At 39.6% G+C, this 22,431-nt stretch overlaps 1 long non-coding RNA gene across 1 annotated transcript; it reads right to left on the bottom strand.

The window, feature by feature from the left end:
• Positions 1–13,634: 13,634 nt before the first annotated feature.
• LOC131509142 (uncharacterized) lies at positions 13,635–20,415 on the bottom strand. Its single transcript, XR_009260314.1, has 3 exons — positions 20,170–20,415; positions 16,908–16,986; positions 13,635–14,558 (listed from the first exon to the last, which is right to left on the bottom strand). It is a non-coding gene; the product is annotated as an uncharacterized LOC131509142 (long non-coding RNA).
• Between the last annotated feature and the right edge of the window lie 2,016 nt (positions 20,416–22,431).

The following is a 22,431-nucleotide window of genomic DNA, read 5'->3' as shown; positions in this document are numbered from 1 at the left end:
ATAATAAATGATACAGGAATGTGATCCCATTTTTAGTAAGTTATACGTGTATAGAACAATGTATGAAAAGGTGGTCCCCAAAATATTGATAGTGTTGACCTTGGAATTTGGGGTAGGAAAAATCGTTAGCATTGAGGAGATGGAAAATTGCAGTTATTTAAAGGCTGCTATGAGCATTAAGCTGCCTATTTAGATCACTGTACGTTTTGCAAATAAATGGAAATACGAAAGAGCAGTTTCACCTCTCAGTTACCATGGATTGCTTATAGACAGCCTCTAATGAGAATGCATAAGGGTATGATGCTAATAGATAGTAAAGGATTTGTGGTATTAAAGCTAAATCTACTTTAACAATATTAACTATCCAGTACACATAATCCTAGTAGCTAATTCGGTAGTTCAGGGTGATTTCTGCCCATGAGATAGCTTTGTTAACAAAGTAAAACAAATCTAAAGAAAATCATTTGTAAATAATAAAAGTTGATTTCCAGTACCTGTGGAATATTTATTTACTTCCAGGCCTTTTCATCTTTGGAGTGGGAAGGAGGATAGCTAGAAAAGCATATATTGACTCATTTTGTGAAATTCCAGTTTATTCTAAAAATTTAAGCAAAATAAAGTGCTTGTTACTGAGTTTTTCTTACTGAAACTTGGAACACCTTACAGGAAGGTAAAATATTTTATGATGTTGAATAATATAGTTTGTGGTGTTTTGGCTTTTGGGGCATTTTATATATATATAATCTTGAGAGGAAAGACATTAGTCAAGTGATGATCTTGCAGTTGCAAATTTCAAAGATGATGTTGGCCATCTGGTTTCTGATTCCTTCTATTTCTACTTACACCAAACTTGTCTTTTTTAGTTTTTTTAGGATTCTGTGCTACAAAGCATCTAATCAAATCTTAATCAAGTTCATTGTTTAAAAACAATGAAATCCTATACTTGAAGCCTGGGAAAATTAGCTCATTTCAACACTGCACTTCCAAAATCTTAATTGGTCCCAGATGTTTGATTATAAATCATATCGTAGAAAATGGAAGGAAGAAAACCACACATGCATTAAATGCCAAATGGGTGATTTGAGGGATGTGTCATCTAATGAGTTCTCAGAACAGCCCTGAGAGGTAGTAAGGACAGTGAAACTCAGAAGTCCTAAGTGTCTTACCCAAAGTCACACAGCTAGTAACCTCCAAACAGAGTTCTAACTCTTCTATAATGCAGACCCTTCCCACTACACTGACCTTTCTTATTTAAGGATATTCACACGTACCAAGACACATTCAGGAGGAGAAGGCTTTGAGGAACAGCATCTTAGAGGTTATCTAGATAAGTGTTCCAAGTGCTGCCAGAATCACCACATCTCTGAAAGGCAATCAGCCAACTTTGGCTTAAATCCTTCTAAGGAGAAGGAGCATGACAGCATGACCCATTGTTAAACAGCCATGGTTATTATAAGTGAAATAAAATCTGCCTTCCTATAATCTGTCATTAGGCAACTTCTCCTCCTCCACCAGAGTCAAGGTGGGAGGAGACTACATATAAGCATGAAGACCAGGAGGGAAGGACCATCCATCTCATATTGGAAGCCAGCTACCATAATGTACTTTACCAAAGCATAGCAGGTCATGATAGACACCCCATTCCTTCTATATACAACCATCCAAGTCCAAATCCCAGTAACAGTCTTGTGATTGTTTTACAACTACCTGCCTTTCCTCTGACATTCTTTCTCTCTCTCCCCAGAGATCTTTCACCACTTACCTACCCCACAAAATTAGACCTATGGTTAACACTATTGGCTATATTTCTCAAATGTTTACAAATGTTTATCTTTGTGGGGCGCCTGCGTAGCTCAGTTGGCTAAGCATCTATCTTTGGCTCAGGTCAAGGTCTCATGGTTTGTGGGTTCAAGCCCCGCATCCGGCTCTGCGCTGACAGCTCAGAGCCTGTAACCTGCTTTGGATTCAGATTCTGTGTCTCCCTCTCTCTCTGCCCCTCCCCCACTCAGGCTCTGTCTCTCTCTCTCTCTCTCTCTCTCTCTCTAAATAAATGTTTATCTTTGTTACTAAAAGCAAATATAGTTGAGTTTGGGGATATTACATTTGCTATTCTACATTCAAATAAAGTTAAGAATAATCACTAAATTGAACCTGGAGAATAGTCCTTAGGCCGTACTCGTGGCCTAACCTCTTAATCTGAGTTCAGAAATATACCCTGAATCATCTACAGAACTGTGCACATATGTACACATGTGCATTTATCCAGAGGGAGAGTCCATGGTTTTTATCAGCTCCTCAAAGGGGCCATTTGTAGGGGCCCCCATAAAATCCAGTCCTCTTTGTAAGGTTTTAGTTAAAGGTTAGTTAAGGTTTCAGTCAAAGGAAATGGATTATTGAGCCAGTTACCAAGTTTTTGCCTCAAAAGTCCAAAAATCTCTTCACTGGCTGTTTTGTGGTAATAGACCCTATAAATATTTCTCCTCTAGCTGTCATGAAATTAAGCTTTGTCAGTAGAGGGCACTGGAGGGACACCAGAGGAAGAAGAAATATCTGTACCTGTGTAGTGTCCTATCTTCCTTTAGGTAGGTTCTTACAGTACACATGGCTTCTGCAGCTCCATGTTTGGGTGGTGCCTGGAGGCCGGTGCTGTGTGGGACCCCCGTGAGCAACTTCTCCAGGGGCCGTCTCAGGGCAACTTTGCAGGCAACTCCCATGAGCAGCTTCACAAGTGGTTTCACAGTGGAACACCACCAGTACAACAACCTCGAGGAAAAGTTGCCCCTCACACTCTTTAGGCAACCTTGCACCCTCAGCAAACTCTTCTGACCTCAAATGAACCATATTCACTGGATTTCTTTTTTTTTAAATTTTTTTTTATAATTTACATCCAAATTAGTTAGCATATACTGCAATAATGATTTCAGGAGTAGATTCCTTTGGATTTCTTTAATGAGGGTCAGTCTTAGGCCTAAGAGCAGTTAGATGATCCCTGTATCTGATTCTCCTATGTTCTTTGCTCCTATTAACCATCTTTCTATCATTCCAATTCCCTGTTATAAGGAATAATTCTTTATATTTAACCTTCCGTGTTCAAAACATTGTTTGACTTCTCTCTTGATTGCACCCTGATATACAGAATTGGCATCAATAGTGGTCCCAGGAGATAAACATACAAAGAATTTAAGAATTGCTTTGGTCATGCCCTTTGGCTGAGCTCCTCCCAATAGGAAATGAGATAAGGGCATTACAATAAACTATCATGTGTGGTCGGTTGTGATGACATACCAACTGAAGCAAGGGATTGCCCAAGTGTTGCTGCACTTGACCCTTATGGCGGTTAAGATACCTATCAGGACAATGGTATGGGACAGATTCTTCTGAGTCCACTATAGCACTTACAGAAAGAAAATGACAAGCTCATGTCTTTCAACTCAGCTCAAGTCAGTCTAAGACCAGAATGCTTCCATGACAGCTATAGAAGAATCTTTTAGATCTTGCAGACACAGGGATGATATTGATGTAAATTAAGCACAAAAGAGTTGCTAATTTATAGCAATAATTGAATTCACAGCCCAATCAAATTTTTCACTTGAAAGGGTATTAAATGGGAAAGAATGGGATCCTGAAAATTAGAATGGGGACATCTGCTTGGACCCAGATGAAACTGACATTCTTGAAACTACAAGTCACTCTAAGGCTCCTTGGTTAGTAAAGTAGTTGCCCTCTAGAGACTAGTCTTCCTTTGCTTAAAAAATCTGTGATAACCTCATCTAGGGCAGATTCCTTTAAGAGGAATATTTATTCTCCTCAAGATGCACCATAACCATCCCCTATCACCACTATACCTACAATGAGGGTCAAATCTCAGCATTTTTCATGGGGACAGGTACACATTATGACCCAGGAAGAAATGGCTTACCCACTAAAATAATAGCAAGCCTTTGCTAACCTATTATCAACAGAAGTTGGGAACATGCATGGCAGTATATTCTAAGAGTGTTAGACCAAGGAGGGTGAAATATAACACTAGACTGAGACAAATTATTCAATATGAGTGTACTTACTAGAGATTCCAGAGTAAATGGGCTAGTTCATAAAACTGAAGGTGGCTCTCACAGTTTATTGATTGATTGACTGAAACCTAGACTCAACTATGACCTACATTTAAAACAACTGAGATATCAGAGCTTTCCTGGCATGATATAGATAAAGGAATCCAAGGGCCTAGGGAGATAGGAATGTTAAACTGTTTCGTGTGTTACCTACACACCACCCACCCTCTCCAAGATTCCATGAGAAGGCCCAGAAAACACTCACTTCACTAAAGCATTGAGAAATACATTAGTGAGGGGAGCACCCACATCCTTGGAAAGCTCTGTGGTTGCTCTCATTTGTAGACCAAGTATGCCTGAAAAGGATGCTACCGCTGGAGTCGATTATAGTGCCAGATGGGAGATGGCACCCTGAATGGAGGGCGTGTGGATGCAGTATGTTTTGAATCAGAGGCCATTATATGCAGAGAGCCGTGTGGATTCTTAGCTCAACTGCAAAAACACTTAATGTCCACCATTTACATAATAGTAGTGCTAGTCACTATTGTTGAGGACACATAGAATAGTAAGATGCATTTGCCTTCAAGGAGTTTACAATTTAATAGGAAAAAATAAGAAGCACACAAGGCGGGGCGCCTGGGTGGCGCAGTCGGTTAAGCGTCCGACTTCAGCCAGGTCACGATCTCGCGGTCCGTGAGTTCGAGCCCCGCGTCAGGCTCTGGGCTGATGGCTCGGAGCCTGGAGCCTGTTTCCGATTCTGTGTCTCCCTCTCTCTCTCTGCCCCTCCCCCGTTCATGCTCTGTCTCTCTCTGTCCCAAAAATAAATAAAAAACGTTGAAAAAAAAATTAAAAAAAAAAAAGAAGCACACAAGGCAAAAAATAGAGTAAGGGGAGTGCCCCAGGCCCTTCTACACATACCCCAGTTTATGCCTCAGCCAAAAGCAGAAGAGGAAAGTGAGGTAAAGTATGTGATCTGCTATATCAAAGTGGGCTGGGGGCAATTTGCAAAAGGCAAACAATAATTGACATGATTTTTCCTTCCCTCGGCCTTTTCCAAATTTCCTCACATTTCCCCTAGATGATATGTTTGTTAAAACCCCATCCACTGCCCTTCCTCAGGTCCAGCTGAGACTCTTGCAGTTCAGCCACTAGGGAGCTCAGAAGTTGGACCCCACACTACCAGGCCTGCAGGTCTGCTTCCCCCTTATTAATGCCTATTTTTCACTGTGCCATTCTTTTTTTTTTTTTTTAACGTTTACTTATTTTTGAGACAGAGAGAGACAGAGCATGAACAGGGGAGGGTCAGAGAGAGGGAGACACAGAATCTGAAACAGGCTCCAGGCTCTGAGTGGTGAGCACAGAGCCCAACTCGAGGCTCGAGCTCACGGACCGCGAGATCATGACCTGAGCCGAAGTCGGACGCTTAACCGACTGAGCCACCCAGGCGCCCCTTCACTGTGCTATTCTTAAGGACAACCTCAACCCTTTTCATCACCCTCTCCACCATCCCTCCCATTTCACTTCCAGTAAGTACAGCAATCGTATTCCTAGTGGCTTCCTAGTTCATTGTGTTAATATTCTAAGACCAAATAATTAACTGGTTTGGCTGACAAAAGTAAAAAAAGGGAATGTCAGCTAAGTCAAGTATTTCAAATACTTTACACTAGAAACCCATCTCATTCACTCATTCATTCATTCTATGCGTTTTCACACCCCAAAGATTTTTTACTTTTTATCTTACCTTGAAAAGTATTTCCAAAATCATGTATAACAGTTTTTTAAAGCAGTTATAAAAGCAATGAGGAGAAAGGCTATAGTTCCTAAGAAAAATCTTGGCAGAGTTCATTTTTCCTCCCCCTTCTTAGTTTCTTTGTGTATTTCTCTTCATGACTCCCTATGGTTTGTCAACTAGGTGGAGTCTTTGAAACAGCAAGCTAGCTTTAACTGAGAAAATTTGTTACATTCCAGGCTTTAGAGAGTAATAGGACAGCTTCTTGAGTGTAGTCTTTGTAACACTCCTTCTCAAAGAACGCAGGATTTTTATCTCCCTGAAGGGATTTATGTTTCACAACTTTGATATTGCCCAGTGCAAAATGTTCAGTTCCTTTGCAAGAGTTTGTAACTAAAATCACTTAAGAATGAAGATAAAGCAAGTTAACATTAGCACAGTGCCTATTACAAATGTGGAGTGTGCTAAGTGGTTTTATTTGGCGATCTCTTTGAATCCTCTCAAGATAAACCCTGAGCCCCATTTTCCAACTTACCTTGCCCCATTCTTAAATGCTTTCTCTATGCTTCTATGTGAAATCTACTATTGCATTTACCATGTGGTAATTATATCTTGATAAGTGTGTCTCTTTCCCTAGACTGTGAGCTCCCTGAGGCTAGATATTATGCTGTAACCATTTATTTGTATTGCCCAGCACAATCCCTATTGCATAGTAACAATAAATGTTATCAACTACATGATAATACTCATTTTACAGAGAAAGAAGAGCTGTAGAGAAGCTAAGTGATTTGCCCAGAGTCACCCAATTAATAATTGATAGAGCTGTTGACACAAAAATCCATTAACTTTATGGCATTTCCTATTTGTTCCTAATACCGCTTCTAGTTTCCGATTCTATAGGATTTTTGTTAACTATCCATGTACTGTTTCATGTGTGCAATAATAGACAGTAGAGTATCCAGTAGAACTACCAGATATCTGGGCCATATTGAGGAGATGTATCATGAGATTAGCAAAAAGACTACAGAATTGTCACAGAATTCAAAAGTGATGCGGTGATGTCACTCTTCACACATCTGCTAAGAATCTCAGGTAGCTAAACGCAGCCTCCCTGATTAGCCATAAATTTTGTTTGTGATCTACCCAGAGAAACGGAGAAAACAACCCCAGGAATTTCAGCATTATACCTAATTCTCCTCTTATACACTTTCTTCTATCATGTAATGATTGGCCAGACCACAGGCATTTTTCTGCAAACTCCCCTGCCAAACTCAACATTTTAATGTGTTAGTTGTTATTGTACATGTAACTGGAATCTCCTGTAATCATTATATGCTTGTAGCCTTTTCATTTTGTGTCTATGAAAGTCATTCTTTGTTTAACACAACCATCTTTTATTCACTTTTACCCCAAAGTGCAGCTTATAGAGTAACACTTCAGGAAGGGAAAAGTTTGAGGCACTCCTTATAAACCACCCACATTTGTGAGGATTTCAAGGAACCAATGAAAATAAATAAGCTTAAAGAAGGAAAAAGGCACTCTGAATAATTTCATACTTTTTCTCAGATTCATGTGAGACACAATGTTTGTTCCCCACCAGTTATGTATTGGTTCTCCAGTTTTTTCAATATTCCCTTAGAAACCTCAGTTTGGGTATATTGTTTCATTTTGACTTACTTTTTTAAATTGTTTTAATGTTTATTTTTGAGAGAGAGAGAGAGAGTGGGGGAGGGTAGAGAGAGAGGGAGACACAGAATTCAAAGCAGGCTCGGCCCTGTCATCGCAAAGTCCAACGTGAAGGGACTTGAACCCACAAACCTTCAGATCATGACCTGAGCTGAAGTCCGATGCTCAACCAACTGAGCCACCCAGGCAAAACATCATTTTGACTTCTCGCTAACCGAAACTATTTTTAGATTGCTATTTCATAGAAACGTCATAGAAAAATACCAGCTATGATTTTCTTTTATTTAAAACATTTTTTGACTTCATAAGAAATTTTAGTCTAATTTTTTATAATCTCACTGTTAGCAACTATCATTATTTTTTATGTCTTCCAATTTTCATTGTACATGTATGCATATGTATAACGAATTTATGCGTATATATAGTTTTATACAGTTGAACTAATAGTATACATACACAATTTTAGAAATGCCTTTTTTCACTTAAAAGAGTTTCTGTAGAATCTGTGCGGACAGCGCAGAGCCCGATGTGGGGCTCAGTCTCACAAACCATGGGATCATGACCTGACCTGAAATCAAGAGTTGGATACTTAACCGATTGAGCCACGCAGGCACCCCTCACCTCTTAAATATCTTTTTTTTAAATTTTTTTTTTCAACGTTTATTTTATTTTTTGGGACAGAGAGAGACAGAGCATGAACGGGGGAGGGACAGAGAGAGAGGGAGACACAGAATCGGAAACAGGCTCCAGGCTCCGAGCCCGACGCGGGGCTCGAACTCACGGACCGTGAGATCGTGACCTGGCTGAAGTCGGACGCTTAACCGACTGCGCCACCCAGGCGCCCCTCACCTCTTAAATATTTAGAGAGTACTTTCTTGCTCTTAACAAAAAGTGCTGTATTGAAATACAAAGTAGTTGTAAACCCACATATTTTTTGATTCGTCTTTTATGGTAGTTTTAGGGGCTCTTATTGCTGCACCAGCTAAAATCTTTAAGGATAAAATAAAACCCTTTAATTTAAAAAATAAAAATAAAATGAAAGCATTTCTATAAATTCTCTTTATTTCTATTTGAGTACTTTTTTTATTTTATAAAATCGTATTTATCAGTGCTGGAGTTTCAAAATATAACACTGCATTAATATGCCATAATTGTATTTAGTTATTTCTCAAGTGTTAGGTGAGTTCATAATTTTTTATTATTAAAAATAATGCTTCTATAAATATCTTGATACGCTTAGCCCATATTCTTGAAACGCATTCCCAGGAGAATAATACTAAGTCAAAAGTAATTATTTTGTCACTCTTGATATACATTGGCCATTATATTTTAAAATCAGTTGAAATTAAGCTTGACATGAAAGTAAGAATTTGGCATTATTTAAAACTTGCTTTAGTTCAGCTAGTAGTCATCAACGTTTTGAAATTTTCTGAAAATATGCCATTTTGTCTATTTTCTTGTAAGTGGTGCTAGCTATCAAAAGGTCATCACTGGATTCAGTTCTCTTTCCCATTCGTTACTACCCAATGACGTATTGGTATCATTCCTTAGTGGGCTTTCTCAGAGTAGAAAAATGGCCACTGGAGATCTCAAGCCTTCATCTTTAAGACCTATGACTTCCACATATCGGATGTCATTGAAAGATTCTGATTATCCTTGCTTCGCTCTGATGCCTACCCTGGACCAATCATTATGTCCATGAAGATGTAACACTCTCATTGGCCCATCTAGGTCACATGTTGATGGGGATGCGGGGGAGGCTACCGCCCGGCTGTCAGGCCGTGACTGACAGCCCTACTAGGAGGGCTGGGATTTGGACAGAGGTGATTTTCTTAGAGGAGTTTTTGACAGATGTGTGTATTCCCTTTCTTACTTTTAAACTTCTTTAAATTAATAAATGTAAATGTAGACTTGACCCTATTTAAGACTGTGAAGTAAGAAGTTTTATTTTCTCACTTTCTTATCTCCCCTTTACTGTATCCTTCTTCCTCCTTTCTCCCAGACCTACCCACCACTGTCCAGTGACCTAATGTTCTTTCTAACCTGTTTCCTATCAAAGCCTACTTTCAGTTAGCAGGAGTTGAAAACAAGCTGAAAAATCTAATTAAGACCCGGGATTCAAATTACCACCTTCCTTAAAGTTGGTTTGTTTTCAATTGAGGATAGTCAGAAAGGAATAAGACAAGAATTCTCAGGAGAGTGGGGACATCTGAGCACCTCCCCTTCTATTAGAAATTCATTTTCCCCCTTCTTTTTATTATTTTTTTAAGTTTATTTATTTAGTTTGAGAGAGAAAGAGACAGTGCGAGTGAGGGAGGGGCAGAGAGAGATGGAGAGACAGAAAATCCCCAGCAGGCTCCAAACTCTCAGCACGGAGCCCAACGCAGGGTTCAAACTCATGAAACCATGAGATCATGACCTTAGCCAAAATCAAGAGTCAGATGACTGAGCCACCCAGGAGCCCCCATTTTTTCTTTAGATTACTAGTCATATCTTTTGTGAAAAGGATATAAGAGCTGCCTGGGACCCAGGATCTCAAACCCTTGAATTCTGTCCATTCAGCTAGATCCTCAGAGAAAATACACATGTAGAAGTCAAGGCTAGTCAATACATCCTCTCTATTACCATGACACTATCGTACAACAAAGTAAAAGTAGTTAAGAACCTAGGCTCTGGAGTCAGACCAACCTGTGCTCAAATGTAGCTCTATCACTTATTACCTATATGATCTTGGGCACATAAATTAACCTCTGGGAGTGTTAGTACCTTTGAATATAGCATAGGGATAGTAATTTCTACTTCATGGGGTACTGTGAGTGTTAAAAGAGATAAAGCGTACAGACTGCTTAGTTCAGTGACTGGCACATAGCAAGCCCTCAATAAATGAGAGTCATTTAATAATGATGATGGTGATGACGATGATGATGACGAAGATGAAGAAGAGGGAAGAGGAAGGAGGAACACAAGAAGAAGAAAGAGGGGAAAGAGGAGAGGAAAAGGGAGGGGAAGGGAAAATAGGAAGAAAAGACAAAGGAGAAGGAAGAGGGCATCAACTTCTGAGTTGAAAGGCCAAATCACATAGAAACCTCCTTTTAACTTGGCTACCGGTCCTAGGGCCTAAAATAGTAGTCTTCAAAAATGGTTGTTCTTATAGCTCCAAAACGATTTTTTTTTAACTGTGAAACCCCTCATGCATTTTTAAGTTGACATCTAAAGTTTTCATTGTGAGTTTAGTTACAAAAAGATATTATTCCTGGAATTTTACAAATAGTGGCATTTTCAAATAAAACTTTTATGTCACTTTTAGCTACCCAGTTGTTAAAGTCATTCACTTGTCACTATCACAGAGTAATCCCCCCAAAAGCCTATACCAAGATATCAAATAATTAATTACACTCATGTTTCCTTCTCTTGGAAGCAGCTTGTTTAATCTACCAGATTCAAAAAGGGAAATTGAAAATGTGTTAACTTCAATACACAATGGGCAGTGTAATGAGAGAGAAGAGAGAGAGAGAGAGCATAAGTGTGAACAGGGGAGGGGCAGATACAGAGGGAGACAGGGAATCCCAAGCAGACTCCACGCTGTCAGCACAGAGCCAGACATGGAGCTCGATCTCACGAACCGAGCTTAATCTCATGAACCGTGAGATCATGACCTGAGCTGAAACCAAGAGTCAGTGGTTCAACAGACTGAGCCCCCAGGCGCCCCAAATGATATGGGTTTTTTTTTTTTCGAAGTTGCTTACTCACAAATTCTTCAATTTTGTATATGAAGACCTAATTTGTGAGTGATATTCAAGTTATGGATTTCATATTCACTATCACATTATTAAATTTCTTCTTAAAGGTACTTGGTGCCATATCTTCAAGAGGAAATATACTTATTTGTGAAACAGGAAACAGACAAAATGAACCATGAAATGCACTGTTGCTGTGGTTAACCACATTAGCCACTGGGTGGCTCTACTATTCCACTCCATTCGCTATCTCTGACCATGGAAGTTTCCTATAAAACCAACGATGAAGAGTAAGGCTTTATTTACAGAATGCTTAATTAGGAACTGATGCAGCATTTACATTCTCGACATTTTATTTAGAAACAGTTATGCTCGTGTATGCAGTATTTGCTTGAGTTCTTTGATAACTGGGCATTTGATTTGCCAAGGAAAGGAGGGAGAAAGCCTAATTTTTTTCCCCTTAACATTGCATCATTTCCTGTTCCAATTTTTAAATCAGAACTCAAAAACTTTAATTTGTGACATCTTAGCTACTTTCATAACTATTGTTTTCAATGTCCTATAATAAAATAATTCAAGTAAAAACAAGAAAATTACCACTAGATAGGAATTTAGTATCTACTTTTGGAAAGGTAGAAAGCTACATTGCTGCTAGCTTCCACCTCTAGGAGATGTCACTGTGTTCTGTTAAGGGCTAGTGAATAGAAGAAGACAGAAATCACAAAGATGTAGAATTAGTCTCTGATTAAGGGATCTGTAAGGCTAAATCTCCCTGGAATCACAGATCCACACCTTGGATCTAATCACAATTTAGAAACTTGACCTCAATTTTTGTTTCTAGATGCCATTACATTTGCATTTCATGCATTTATGATAAGCTTTTCCTCCATCCTGCCTTTTTTTAGTCTAATTTTTCAACCCCAAACTTATCACTTTCTTGTTCTCCGTTCATTTTCAATCTCCCGTCCCCTCTTTACCTTTTTTTTTTTTTTTGCTGTCCCTTTTCATTTTCTAGGTTGAGTATATACTTTTTGAATGAAAGTCATTGTTTTAAAAATTCTTCTTTGGCTCTGAATCATTCCTTCAGAGGAAAGGAATTCTGGAAATCTAATATAAATGGTTCAGAATTTCAGATGCCCCTAAACGTGAATACAATTAAATGAATACTCGAGCTAGTAATCATGTTATTTAATAAATCAGTTGTATAACTGATTTACTAATTTGCTTGGGGAAACTAATGAATGTTGGAATCAGATTTTTATTTTTTTTTTATTATATGAAATTTATTGTCAAATTAGTTTCCATACAACACCCAGTGCTCATCCCAAAAGATGCCCTCTTCAATGCCCATCACCTATGGGAATCAGATTTTTAAAAAACATTTGCATTCAAAGAGCAGTGAAACTAGAAAAAGAACACATTTAAAAAAAATTTTTTTAACGTGTTTATTTTTTATTTTTGAGAGACAAAGACAGAACATGAGCGGCATAGGGACAGAGACAGAGGGAGACACAGAGTCCGAAGCAGGCTCCAGGCTCTGAGCTGTCAGCACAGAGCCTGAGTGGGGCTCGAACCCACAAACCCTGAGATCATGACCTGAGCCAAAGTCGGATACTTAACCGACTGAGCCACCCAGGCGCCCCAAAAGAGAACATATTTTTGATTCTACACACTATAAATAGAGTAACTAAAAACATAATTTGGTGTAGATGACAGGACTCCAAGGGAGAAAGTAGAAATTAAATAACAAGTTCACCTTACCAGGAGAAAAAAATACAGTCATAACTTAGAGAATACATCATTTTAAGCATATTCAAATAGACAAGGAAGAAGTAATGTAGGATCTTGGATCCTATGTTTGGGAATGATTTAATATCGTGTAATTCACAGAGTTCTCTGCAGAAAGGGAAAGGAGCAAGGAACCTGATTGTTGATCAGGGAGAGAGAGTGAATCAGTTACCATCCTACCCCGAGAAGATAAATCTACACGAAACTCTGGAAGCCCAGTCATACCATATATCTATCTTAAGGGTGGGTCAAATCCCTATGCTGGCTGTCACATATGTCAATAGTACTATCTCCCCAGTCACAAGCAAGCATATTTCTTTCTATAGCGTGGGAGCCAAATGGCAGCAACCACACCCACGCCAGAGCCTTCATTATTTCCCGTCTTCTGAGATTAGACTTATGTTTTTTTTTAATGAGACTCTGCAGTGGCTGGATCTCATAACACACCAGTTTACACATAAATCACAACTCTTGAATGGGGCTAAATCTATAATGCTCTTCATCCATAAATAGACTTGTGTTAACAAAGTTTTAGACCAAAAATGTATTTAAATATTCCTAAATGTCTAATGTGTTTGTGCAAACACTCAATTTCCTTTTGCTTAAACTTGAATTATTCTTTCTTTTTGTTTTTCTTTCTTTCCTTTTGTGTGAATAGTGAGGTGCATCCAGAATATAAAAAAATTATGAGGAACCATAGAATGAACTTCCAGGTGCCCATTATACAGCCAAGTCAAATTTTAACATTTTCCTTATTTGCCTGAGCACTTTCGTCAGAATTTTTTTACACAATTAAAATATTTCAGATGCAGACAAAATTCCTGGCACTACCTCCCCCAATCCCACTGTCCATCATCCTTCCCTTCAAGTAACCACTACCATGAATTTGGTGTTTATCATCCCATGCATGTTTTTATAGCTTGAGAATATATGTATGCATTTCTAAACAAAATCTACATAAATGAACATTTTCACCTTTTATAAAAAGTAGCACCATATTGCATATCGCCTTCTGCAATTTGCTTTTTTTACTTAACAATGTGTTTTTAAGATTTTGAGAATGTTACTGAGCCATAAAAAAGAATGAAATCTTGCCATTTGCAACAACACGGATGGATCTAAAGGGTATAATGCTAAGTGAAAGAAGTCAAAGAAAACAAATACCATATGATTTCATTCATACCTGGAATTTAAGAAACAAAACAAGCAAGCGAAGAAAAAAAGACAAACTTAAAAACAAACTCTTAACTACAGAGAACAAACTGATGGTAACAGAGGGGACATGGGTGAAATAGGTGAAGGGGATTAAGAGTACACTTACCATGATGAACACTGAGTAATGTACAGAATTGCTGAATCACTATATTGTACACCTGAAACTAATGTAACACTATATGTTAATTATGCTGGAATTAAAAATAGATAAATAGGCGATAGATAGATAGATAAATGATTTACCCATTTTTGCTACATTCACCATCAATCTTCATTTGTTTTAATTTAGACCTGGAGCTCAGTTTTCTCTGATTTTGTTTTCACTGGGCTATTTGGCCATACAGAAGTTTACTATTTAGTGGAGAGAATGAGAGATTGCAAACAATTTTTGAGACAGCGATGATTTCAATCCTATCTGCTTACCATGGAAAAATGGATTAAGAAAAATAGTCTGTTTTCAGACTTTCTCATATAGTTTCTAAAGATGACCTGGGCTATTCAAGTAATTAATACCCCCAAAGTTTTTCGATATGTTATGAACACCAGTAAGCCATCACTGAGCTGCTGCGCTGCAAAATAAAGTAGAGAGGTCTTGTCCTAGGAGTTAGTGGTCTTACAGTCTTGTCCTGACTCTACTAACTTTGGCAATTTATCTAACTCCTCTGGGGTCTCATTCTTCTCATCTGTAAAGTGAATCTGTTGGATCAAGTCCTCTTGCTAATTTCAACGATCTCTGAAAGAGTTAAATAAAAATTACGAAGACTTAACATGTATTTTAAATCATATGCTTTCATAGAATTTAATTTTCTGTCTGAAATAAAATTTTATTATAGCACTTTGAGAAGGAAACTGCATAATGTATGAATACCCATTTTTTAGGACATAGAGTAAATTTAGCTATTTAAATTAGTATGTAGGTGTATGGTTATAGCTTTGCCTTCATTGCATACCTTGTTCACGTCTATAATGTATTTAGTCCTTCTGAGTCCTTGATGATAGGACCCCAATTATTGACACTGCTGTTGTGGAGAGATAGGATCCGCTTCCAGGATCCATTTCCTGATGCAAATCCAGGAGCACATTGTCAGCAAATTGTAAGGACTGCAGATGGGAATGTATGGTATTAGAGTCACCTGCGGATTATTTGGGAGTTTCAGTTACTATTCCTGGACCCTTGAAATACAAGAGTAAGGCTCTTTTATTAAAGCTGCAACCTGCAGAATCCTCCTTCAATTCTTTATTAGAAAAATAGAATAAGTCATTTTAGAGGGTTTTTGAATTCCTAATTGTAGATATAAATAGCTATCAGGCTGGAAAATACCTGAGCATAATCAAAAATATAATCTCACTTACAACACTGGAAGCTTTATAATAACACAAAAGTGCCACTCCTTCAATCTCCCTCATCCTCCCACTTTTACCAACTTCTGTCCACGATTTCAAGAGAGATATTGGAAAATCCTTTTAAATCACCCAGGTGCCTGGGTGGCTCTGTTGGTTGAGCATCTGACTCTTTATTTCGGCTCAGGTCATGATCCCAGGGGCGTGGGATCAAGCCCTGTAGCCAACTCTACGCTGAGTGGAGCCTATTCAAGATATTCTCTCTCTCTCTCTCTCTCTCTCTCTCTGCCCCTCTCCCCAGCTTGCACACACTCTCTCTCTAAAATAAATAAAATGAAAGAAAAAAACCACCACTTACCTTGAAGTAAATTTAAAAGTGTGATCAAGGATAGAGACGACATAGGTGTTAAAGTGTGAAAACAAATCTTGATGATTGCCCAAGTATCTAATAACTTGTTCACCAATACTCTATTTAAAAAATATAAACTTTCGGGGCGCCTGGGTGGCTCAGTCGGTTGAGCATCTGACTTCGGCTCAGGTCATGATCTGGCAGTTCACAGATTCAAACCCCACATCGGGCTCACTGCTATCAGTGCAGAGCCTGCTTTGGATCCTCTGTCCCCTTCCCTCTGCCCCTGCCTGCTTGCTCTCTCTCTCTCTCTCTCTCTCTCTCTTTCAAAATAAACATTAAAAAATTTTTAAATATAAATTTTCGTGACTAATGGATTATTATCATGACGTATGCCTTTGAGCAGCCTGTTTCCCACTCCTTTTTAGCATAATTTTAGCATTATCCCTTATTGCTATGGGGAATTACCTTACTTTGCCTTGTTTCACACACACACACAAAAACCATCTTATTTTGTGGAAACCCATCCTCCTCATGTAACATTGTAGTCCATGGTTTCCCAAGATTTTTGCACTCAGACACCAATTATATTATCTCTTGGGGATATGATAAGATTATGTTAAAAGTCACGTTAAAGCTGTGGGTTTCCTTTACTGCCCTACAAATTCACAAATTATATTTAAGGAATTAGGGAACTTCCTTTCTTAGTTTTATTCTCATTAAATCTTCTGGGACATTTGTTCATTAAAGAGAATTGGTTCAATAAACTATGTCCATTAAGTGTGTAGGGCATGCTACCAGTCAAATGCCAGGGCTCTGAGTGGGTAGGATTTCATGGTCAAGTACAGCTCTCTTTATATTCACAATCACTTTCTCATGTCCCCCTCACTCCCACCGTCTTGCACCACTGTTATTCACTCTTACTCCTGCTAATAACTCCACTTAGATTCTCTCATCCCACCTCCTTTCCCATAACCCCTTTCCCCCACTGTTTCACTTTTCCCACTTACATTTAGCTGTATCTGCTCTGAACTGTGGGCTTCTTTTGCCTTAAATCCTAGGCAGGCGAACAGAGGCAACACCATCAACCTGTCCAAAAAGCAGTGCAATGGCAGAGGGTATATAAGCAGGTGGTAGCAAGAGCATCCAAGTGAATGTGGGCCAGGCCTGGGGACCTGCTGGGCTGGCCCACTCACGGGCATTCCAGAGAAGGCAACATAAAGCAGGAGGCATCACCGTTACTGTGGGGTGTGAGAGCAGGAAGGAGGAGGCAGCAAGGGGGGAAGAATTCTCAAACAAAAAGTAGAAAGCCATGATTATAATGCCCGTCAGATCTAGTGCCAGTGTCGTGTCCAGTGAGTTGGGGGGAGGACCAAAGTCAGTGTGGTAGAGCCGAGTTTACCTTGTGCTTTGGCTTTAGCAGTACGTGGGCCCATGCAAGCACCAGCAGCTGAGCTGACTGCGGCCAACACCGGCAGAAATCAAGAGTGTCAGAGAAAATGTGATGGCAGAAGAGGCCACCACGGGAGTGGTTGAGGCATGGGTTAGGAAGCAGACAGCAAAACTGGCACAGGCTGCTGGTCTGATCAGGCACCAGGAATGACAGAGAGGCTGGCACTGGTAAGTGGAAGCTGCTAGGCAGGACAGACCAGCTCGGCCAGTACCACAACTGAGGCCACGTTGGGCTTTGATCAGGGAGGTTGAGGCACATACGAGAAAGTAGAAGAGACCTAATAGGTGAGCCAAGGTAGTGAGCGGTCAGGAGGAACAGACACAGGGCAGGCCAGATGGCTGTTACTATGTGTCCAATTTTCCAGCTGTGATCAAATAACCCAATTAAAATGTTAAGTCAATTTAGGCCAAGGTCAATTTGAATTCTATGCTTTGCTGGTGATATAGGATCATTAATTGTATCAATACTGCCCATGCTAAACCCATTCTGAAATGGGAGCAGTTGTATCCCTTATTATTGGTCTGGATGTGTTCGGCAAAAGGAAATGATGAAGGCAAAACCATGTAACTATTTTTAAAACTGATGCTCATTAATAAGGTCTAGGGAATCTTGAGGAGATTTAACTTGACAATGTTGAGATTCATATAACTTTATGTTGAGAATTCATTTTCCAGGAATAATTTATTTCAATTAGTCACATTTTTATCTTCTACTGGAGTGTAAATTTAATCTAGCATGAATATCTACCACTTGAGTACTAACATAATCTTTTTCTTTACACAAAAAAATAAAATAACGTGTATGTATGTGTACATGTATGTGTCAAGACTAAAAATTAAACATAGGTTGAAGTCGTGACTAAGAACAAATGATTGGCAAATTCACAGTTAGAACTTAAAATTCCATTGTGAAGTTGACTAACTTCTTAGTGCAAGTAAGATTGCCAGCATATAGGGGTGCCTGGGTGGCTCAGTCAGTTAAGTGTCTGACTCTTGATTTCAGCTCAGTTCATGATCTCATGGTTCTCATGGTGAGTTTGAGCCTTGTGTGGGGCTCTGCACTGTCAGTGGGATTCTCTCTCTCTCTCTCTCTCTCTCTCTCTCCGCCCTGCTCTCTCTCTCTCTCTCTCTCAAAAATAAATAAATAAACTTTAAAAAAGATTGCCAACATATGAAAAAAGTAATCTTGTCTCAATTGTAGCTACAGATTGCAAATCTTGCATCAGTTCAAATTTTTGCCAACAGATGCCAAAGACTTTACTGAAAGCAGAAGATATTTAGAATGGAAATGGAAGTGTAATCACAACCTGGTTGATTAACATGCTCATTGTGCTTCATTATTATGATATTAACAAACATTCAGCTTTTGAGTTGATCAGTGATACATTCAACATATCACAGGAGCATAATTTTTTAAATGATTTGTCCAGAGTTTCTATCAATCCATCCTAGAAACAGAGCCAAGTGTTAGAGTTATTGCCGCCTGAGTTACAACAGCTGCCCTGGGAATCTTGCCCAAACAGCAAGTTAACTGCTATTCACAGTACTATCTGGTCTTTCCCACCCCCAAACATACACAAAAGATTTTTGTCATTCTTGGCATCGGGCAGTAGAAGTAGCAAGACATGCCAGTAGAACTCTAAAGGCAGAATGTCCTTCCACCTGTTTTATGCTGTAAGACAGACTTCCAAGTGCGAGGCGGTGTGGAGGGCTGTTTCCTTGAATGGCAGCTGAATGCACCAGCAGGATCCCTGGCAGCAATGCCCAGGCACTGAAGCTGGGCATTCAGGAGAACTAAATGGAGAAAAGAAACTTGAGCAAACCACTTCCTGGAACACTGAGAACCTAAATGGGAAATTAAGAAGTACCAGATTCTCTGTACTCTCATACCAGCCATGGTCAGATTTCTAAGCTCCTATCTATTCTAATCTTCCCCCCACAGAAAGTGCTATGACAATTTGTGAAGGTAATAAAAGTTCTTTTTTTTTTTCCTTTTAGAAAATAGTGTTGCTTACTGCTTTATTATGCTCTTACTTGAGAATTTTTCCCGCATCCCAAACAACTTTGTACCACAAAAGACTTTGACCTAGGGAGACAAGTGGCTTATTCTACATCTCAAAGGGACAGCTCCTTAGGTAAAAGGCGTTGGATATTCCAGTTTGCTTGTTGAACATTCTCCCAAGATAATCACATTAACAGAAAGCTGGGGGCGAAAGTCTGGCCTCTGCCTGCTCATCAGACAAAAATCTTACCACTCAGCAGGACACCTACACAGGGAGAATTTGGGGCAGGAATAGCTGCCACAGTTAAGTACTCATTAGCAGTCATGAGGATAAATTGATAGCAAAAGACCTAGAACTCACAGGCTTGTGTTAATTTGGTGCTATCTGCCTGCCATCCGAAACGCTACTTTCAAACTTAGAAGCCTAGCAGTTTCAGAAAGTAATAACCGCAGTCCCAGGGAACAGGGAAAAATTCCTCCAGCTACTTTCAGTTTTTCAGGAAGCTTGAAAGTAATTGTTTACTTAAAATAAAGCCTCAGGGATGACTTTTAGTTAGGGGGGGAAAAAATCTTGATTCCTTGATTTCCTTTTGGGAAGATAAATTCATTGTGCTTGCAAAATCTTTCAAAGCAGGGATTGTGCAGGGGAAATCATATTAAAAGGGGTTTTCAGTGGGGAAGAGTTTAGCAAACACTGTCCGACAGAAAACTGTTTTAGGGAGGTAACTTTTCAAATTGTTTCCATAAACATTTCACCAACAGTGGCTCACTTCCCATTCTGCTGTGCATCTAATTCAATCAAAGTACTGAAGACTTACAAAGCTTGTTGGAGGAGTGGCTGTGGGAAATTCCAGAGCTGCCACCGCCTGTGGAGACTTCCTTTGCTGAGTGTCTCAGATCTCAGACACTCAGATCCAGATCCCACGGCCTTACTTGCCAGAGCTGCAAAGAAATGATAGAAATTCTGTAGAAGTAGACCTTGCTGCAGCCAGGGAGCCTTCTCACAAAGTTAGGGATTCTTCAAAGAGGTTTTACCAAAGCAGAGGCGCAGCATGCATACCGACTTCCGCAGATTCAAGAAATGTAGGCAACGACGTTTCTTATCTGCTCTCCTCTCATTTCATCAGCAAGAACAAAATCAGTTGTTTTCAATTGGCACAAAAGTGTATTTATTCATTAACGCATCAGGCGGTGCTCACGTACCTATCATGTGCTGGGCTCTGTGCTAAGTGCTGGGGATACAAAGATGAATGAGACTCGTGGTGCCACAAGCAGGGTTGTCAAAAACTGACCTCATTCTGGGTTGCTTGGACAGGCCAGCTGGGACCTGGGCTTCTCATTTCACACAGAAGGGATTGCACCCAAATTTCTCACAGGACCGGTTTCTGCTTTCCATAAAACCAAGGTCTTCAGGTGCTGGATAACTGATTCTCCTACTATCTAGTTAGACCTAGTATCTAACCACAAACTGGATGATACCCAAGAAGTTCGATTATCCCCCCCTCCCCCCCCTTTTAGGTCATTCCCACTCTTGCCCTAAATGCAGCAAGGGGACAAATTCCCTTCCTTGGAGTGTCCACCCATGATGTGTCCAGCAGAGAATCTTGGCCCATCTCTTCTGTTTTCTTGTTCATTTTTGCTTTGTAAATTTCCCCAGTAAAGCCTAGAAGATTTCAGGGAATTCATTGCAAACCTTGTTGCATGACAGGTGATGAGCATGAAAGCATCTGTCTTACAGAACAATGCTTCCCAGCTTCTGTAATACTACTGAGCACAATGCTGAAATCACCTGTTCCAGAACAAATCCTGTCCTTTGACATGAAGGATTTAATTTTCAGTTCTGGTGGGATCTGGCCAAGGGACGGAGTTGGGAAACACTTCAGGGGGTCAGCACTCCTTCCCGGCAGAGGACTGAGGAGTTTGTGCCATGCAACTCCAGGGTTCCTTCTCTAACAGTTCAGCTCCCATGGACCATGCCTGTGGGACTAAGCCTCCCACAACCACTGATCACATACATGTTTTTTTCATGTGTTCATTAGTTTACACACTTAATCAGAGCTGTTTTAAGACTTAAGAAAGACGATGGACTGGAAAGGGACTTGAAAGACTATAAAGCTCTATCCAAGTAACATTATTTGAATATCAAAGGCATAATTACCATAAGTTATCAGTTCCATTTTTTTGTTGTTTGTTTTTAAGCTAAGAACTTATTCCCCCGTGAAGGCTTGTTATAAAGCTCGGGATATAAAATACATGTATGTTAACCTGCTTCAGCTGAAGTGAGTTGGAGGGGTGAGACTCCAAGGATTCAGAGGAACACTGAAAAATACTGTAGGAGTGGCACCGCACTGGGCTCTGCACTGACAGTGTAGAGCCTGTTTGGGATTTCTCGCTTCCTCTCTCTCTGCCCCTCCCGGCTTGCTCTCTCTCCCTCTCTGTCAAAATACATACATACATACATACATAAACAAACAAACAAACAAAAAAGAAACTCCCTGTGATTTCTGCCAAAAGGGTAAAAGAATTTAGAAGTTTCCTTAAAAAAATAAATCTCAGCTGTTCTGCAGCTTGGCCATGATGGTGAATACACAAGCCTACACATGAGATAAAATTGCATAAAAAAAATATGCTCACACACAAAGGAGTACGTGTAAAACTGGTGAAATCTGAATGAGATCCATGGAATGTATCAATGCCAGTTTTCTGGTTGTGATATTGTATTATAGCTTTGTAAGATGTTGCAACTGGAGAAAACTGGCTGAAGGGTACACCAGGGTTCCCTGTATCAGTTCTTCCAACTGCAGGTGGCTCTACAATTATCTGAAAATAAAAAATTTTATCATAAATAAATAAATAAGTCCATGGCACGAATTTCTCATCCTGTCATTTCCCTCGTTCTGAAATCACAGAATGGTCAGACAAAATGGTCAAACAAAAACTTACGTCTGACCTGCAGCTGAGCCTCTTTGGTGTTCGTACTGCTCGGCAGAGGCAGGTGTATCAGGGAGCCTTCAGGTTTAAGTAATAGAAAATGATAACCCAACTGACTTAAGCAACAAGGAATATGCGGTACGTTACGT

The sequence above is a fragment of the Neofelis nebulosa genome, chromosome 4 (assembly GCF_028018385.1).
Source record: "Neofelis nebulosa isolate mNeoNeb1 chromosome 4, mNeoNeb1.pri, whole genome shotgun sequence".
In the NCBI taxonomy this organism is placed as follows: domain Eukaryota; kingdom Metazoa; phylum Chordata; class Mammalia; order Carnivora; family Felidae; genus Neofelis; species Neofelis nebulosa.
The sequence above is the reverse complement of the archived record's forward strand: the minus strand, read 5'-3'. Positions and strand labels throughout refer to the sequence as shown.